Here is a 5,829-nt window from a genome sequence, read left to right as displayed (position 1 = left end):
CTTAGTTCGTGCTACCATAACAATGGGATCTAGGATACGCCCTCACTCAGATACGCCCACGTTAACGTTGTGTGCACTTCTAATAGAAATCACGCCCATTGCGCATTGTCTGGGCTAGGCATTGGTTTTTGTGTGGTTTCTATTGTTTCACGACTCGACTGCCAAAAAAAAAAAAATGGCTGGCCCTCTACGCGTATACGCATTATTAGACGCATAATAAGTATGCAGCCCATTGGCGCACTGGTTCAACCATGTGAGCATTATTTATTTATTTAAAACTCAAGCAAGCATCCTCGGCTCAGGCTCAATTATGCTCAAGTTGTTGGAGTGAGATTTTTATTTTTTGTGTGCTTGTGCTTCAGCTTCAGCTTCAGTTTGTAGGGCAACCTTTTTAGCCACTTTCGTTTTAATGTAATCAAATGAACGTGCCTGGCATGCCAGACCAATGCCCAATAAATTTCAAGCGCATTCGGCTGGACGGGAAGAAGCAGCCCGCGGGATCGCGCTTTCAGCTCCACAGCGCAGTGCCACGCAACAGCCAAAAAATAACAATGAGGCAACAATACTCAATGCTGCTGCTGCTGCTGCTTCTAGTGTAGCTGTTGCTGCTGTTGTTGTTGCTGCGCAGGCGATGCCTTTTTCTATGGAAACGTGTGAAATTGAAAAATGCTCAAGTGGCCAAAGTAGCCGCAGCCATTTGGACCAAGAACACTGCTGGCATAATTGAAAGGGACAGCACGTCGTGGGGGGCGTGGCTATTAGGTGGCGCGTAGCCGTCTCATAAATAATGGCCTATAACTGCTCCACAGGCTAATGGATTCCGATACGTTCAACGCAAAATTCATATTTATTTATATTTATTTGTTATTACTTAGCGGCCCACTTTAAGCTCTGGCCCATGCAAACAATGTGCCCACACAAATTTCACACCAAACATCAAAACATTTTATCCTGCACTGAGAATATGCAAAAAAGCGCTATGAAAATAAATATACATTTCTATTATTTATTTACTGTTGCCACACTACGTTCCACAACTCAATGATGCAAGCGGCCATGTGCTTAGACCATATTTCGTTTGTGGTCACTCTCCGCCTTTAAGATAACTAAAACGCGCTTTCCCCATAAAATAGAGACAACAATGAGAGTAGCTAGGCAAAAACACAATATTATGAATGAATATATAAACCGACTGGCATATTTTACGTTTATTCAATAAGTAACAATGAGAATAGACAGATAATCTGAGACATCATATAAATACACGGTGATCTCGAGTAAAATCATATCTATTTCTACTATTAATTGACTAATTTTATTCTTTAATTCATAAAATAAGTTACAGTTCAACCAAAAAGTCTTTCTCAATACCTACCATAGCTCCCACTCAGCCGATTTGAAGCTTTGTTGTGGCGACTGCTGAATGATTTCACACTCAATAAATAACAATTAGCACTCGTGTTTTTATATAATTATTTTAGAGACATACACTTGTTATGCAAGGCGATGTATTGAAGTTAAAGTTAGGATACATCTTCTGTACCCTATATATACTTTATACTATCATTACATATACATTCTTTATCTGCAAGCCAAGCTGAGTCGATTGGAGCTTGTGCTTATGTTTATAAGTACGTATGTATGAGCAAGTCGATCCCAGAGATTTTAAGAGCCAGGAACACCGAATTGGGCATAAACACGAATTTGTTTTAAAGTTTCCAACTGTTATTGAATCTGTCGCTTAATGTTATTAGTCTTGCAAATTTTGTTTTAAGTTAAATCTGCTCAAGAACTTGGAAAACTTAGAATTTTTTCGGAGTCGGAGTCGTGGCTAATCAAGAATATATATGTCGGAGATTGTTGTAAAAAAATATTGTATTTGAAATGCGCGAGTACTGTGAGGAAAAGGAGGTTTGGTCACCAACGTCAGTAAATGACAGCTGAGCATCGTAAAGTTGGTTTCAGCTGTTGACATGGTGCAACTTGCTTATTTTTCTGTGTGTATTCGACGAAGTGACACGTGCGAAAATTCGTTGTACTCTAGTGTTAAATAAATAATTAAAATAGTGATAAATAAAGAATAAACTGCCAACCAAGACCCGACATTTACTTTATGGTGCCTGCCACGCCTCCTTTTCCCTGTCACATACATTTGCACCACTTCATAATACCCTGTTCCATTTTTTTTTTTAAATGTCGAAAGAAAAGGTTGTATTTGGAACATTTAGCTGGTCTCCGGAATATATTAGCAAATCATTCACATAAAACAACTAAGACTCTTCATCACAGCTTTATGATGCGAACTGATTGTTTTTAATATAAAAATTGTTCCACATGATATAGACGCTATATATCAAACTGCGAAAGTAAATTCCACTTATTGTCATGTAATTTGAGTATATAGCATACAATATTTTATTGGTATTTATTTAACAGACACTTTATTAGACGCTTTATTATTGTTTGTATTCTTCGATTTTATATATTTTATAAATATAAATGAGCCGGGCATGGCCAGAAATAACACATGGGAATTGGTACCAGTTTGGTACCCCACTCAGGCAGCTTGGATAGTTCTCTTATTTTATTTTTGGCATTTTCCCTTGCTTCGTCTTTGCATTCATCGCATGCAATTCTTCCGTTGCAACAAACTTGATAATATCTATCGTTTAATTCGTTAAAATAGTTTATGGCCAATCTGCATCTTTCCGGAGTGAGCCCTTCTATTTGGAACTCAGCGCAATCTGGCTCCAATCCGGCGTCCACGCATGCAGACCAACACAGCTATACACAAACAATAAATTGATCTCATCTTTGCGACTGTTCACTGAGAACTAAGGCAGCTTGGGATTGTTTGTGATATTTTATAAGCTCCGACTCATTTGAGTTCATAAGCTTATCAGTTTTAATATAAGACGCTATTTGGCTATTCCGGCTAAATATATTTTCCTGGAAGTTAAAGTCAAAGGCAAAGTATTATAGCAATCTATTTAATCAATTAGTGTTATAAAATCAGCAATGATTGCCAACGAAAATAATTAACCGAAAGTTATACATGAGTATATATGCGATTTTCGATACACTTTGACTTCGATCGTTTTCCAATTTTTATAAATTTGGCGAAGTGTATAATGACTACAAGAGTATAAAACAGAAATATTATATTTAGTTTATGTATTTAGAATAACTTTTATCATTTAGGATGTTGGGATTAATAACTAAGCATAACAACCAATCCTTGGTCCTTCTTTAAGCACAGGATTTCGCCTGGAGTTTATGAATGGGTCTCACATTTTATAAAAAAAAAAGTAATGCAAATGCTAACTTTGATCAACTTGTATATACCGTTTACTTGGGTACCGCAGCAAACACACACACGCATCACAAACACATACACACGCTCGCTGTAGCGTCAGCAGCGACGATTAAAAGGCGCGTCAGGAAGCGAACCCCGTTGTCTATATTGACAGTTGCACTTTTTTGTAAATCAATAATTTCCTCTGACTACTCACAGTGCTCCCAGTATTTGTTGTACATTTTTTAGCAATACTTCCAAATTCAAAATTTCTGCCTACCGCTGATTGAATGGACATGTAGGGTGACATGTAAATGTAAAGCATGAAAATGTTTTTTAATTAAAATAATACTTTTATTTAACTTTTACATATTGTTACATCGATCTGCACAAATTTAATATATGATATATCTTTTATTTTTCAGCAGTTGTTTGAAAATCTCAATTGAATCTTGATGCACGTGCGCTGGCACAAAATCCAATACAACTTAGATAGTAGCCAGCAATGCAGCAAGCAACAATATTGTCAAGCCAGTTCCCAAAGGGGAACAAAGTAATCCCAAGCTCAACTTCAATTCATATCTGCTTAAGGGCAAGTGGGGGGTCAATGGGTTTTTCTTGTTCTTCTGCATTCATAATAATTTTTATTATGGGTCATCGGCCATTTGTTTAACGCCACACACACACATATACATAGAAAGCCATGCCCACAGGCGAGTGGGCAGAGCCCATTTCATTCAGCACAGCTATTAGGCCCAAATGTGGTCCCTTTTTGCTGTTGCTGTTGGGAGAGAGTGTCAGTTATATTTCGTTGCTTTTTATTTTGCATAATTTTGTATTATTTGTTTTATTTATGAGACAAGAGAGCTGATAAATGGCCCGGACAGGGATGGCATAGGACCAGGACACGTAGCCGTAACCAATTGAATACCAGCCTATCAACGTGCTGATGTGATTTTTCTTAGCGTTACTTAAGCAAACATTTTTCTTTTACATTTTCGCATTTTACATTTTCTGGGGCTCGACAAGATCGATGTCGTTGGCAAATTGATAGATGCTCTGTCCCTAAGCTGCCAAGCACAACAGCTGCTCAGGCACTAGAATTATTAGCTCTAATGGCATGTCCAAGTGTTAAGTCTTCTTAAGCAGTTCATCATGCGTACACAGATTTAGTTAGTTGTTTAGTTAACACACACAAGCGAGGCCAAAAGTTATAAATTAAAAGTAATTTATATTTAATAATCCACGACTCATGAATTGACAGCGCAGAGATATGACAAGATATGTAAGGAACTTAATTTAATTTTTATTGTAAGCTTGATATCATTAAATGTATATTAAGCATTTTAAAAATTGTTTATGCAACTACAATGTGTGTTCAAGAAAAAAGTTAGTAACAAGCAAAAATATCTTTTTATTTTTTTATAGTTGAGGGCTAAATTTTCAAATTTAATTTAAGATATCCATGAGTTCAAAATCCAGGCTCATGAAGTCGAGCATTATTAAATTATTATGTGTATAATACACTGTTTTTATTTTCATTAATAAACATTATACTTAATCTATTTATAGTAGCCTGTTTAAGTATTCTTTATTTAAAACTCGCAGCTGTTCACTTTCGATACGTTTACATTATTCTGATGTTCGTCAAGACTATGTTACAGACTATGTTATTCTTCTTTACAGTTTATGTTAAGATTAGAATTGATAGGCTAACCTACTACATATTGTATAATTAAGTTAATGCATTTTTTACCGATCGCTTTCAATAAAGTCCCTTGACATTTATGCACTTAGTTGTCCAGGCACTTGCATCCGCAGTCTATATAATTAATTGCTTTTATGAAAACTACATAAATTGTATATGCATTATAAAAATAAAATTTAATGTAATTACAACATGTGCTTGTAATGCCGTTAAGCTGCACAATGAAAAAAGAAGAACCAAGAACGCATTAATTTTGGGTGCAGTCAACTTTTGATACACTTTTAACAAAAGATCGCAACCAACGCACGCATGCAATAACTTAGAAATATGTAAATGAAATTCGAGTATTTCTTAAGTTATCACAGGTATTTTTGAATTTGCGGGGAAAGGGAAAGGAAATTAAGTTTTACAAAATAAAAGCAACTTGTTTTAGATATAAAAGTAACTACTTACCAAATTTAGTGTCTCTAACTCTTAGTCTCTGAGTTCTTGTTGCTCATACAGACGGAATGTGCCCACGCTGTACACACTTCATGTGTGCTGCTTCTCCCTGCTGCATACATTTGCACTAATTGTGAATTATAAATAGCCTATGATACCCTTCTTAATTTTTTATATAAACGTCAAAGTGTATAAAAATTGCATTAGATTTCAACAGCGCAACGCTAAAAGTTGTGTGTATTTTTTTTGCATTGCGCATACGGCGCGTTGGCTGCTGCTACTGCTGGCTGCCATTACAAACTGCCAACAGCCGTTGGCTGCTTAAAAGCTTTGCATTAACTATTAAACGCAACTTATATTGCATAATGGGCGCCTCGTTACTGTT

This window comes from Drosophila busckii, chromosome 2L (assembly GCF_011750605.1).
Source record: "Drosophila busckii strain San Diego stock center, stock number 13000-0081.31 chromosome 2L, ASM1175060v1, whole genome shotgun sequence".
Classification (NCBI taxonomy): Eukaryota; Metazoa; Arthropoda; class Insecta; order Diptera; family Drosophilidae; genus Drosophila; species Drosophila busckii.
Note: the sequence above shows the minus strand (reverse complement) of the source record.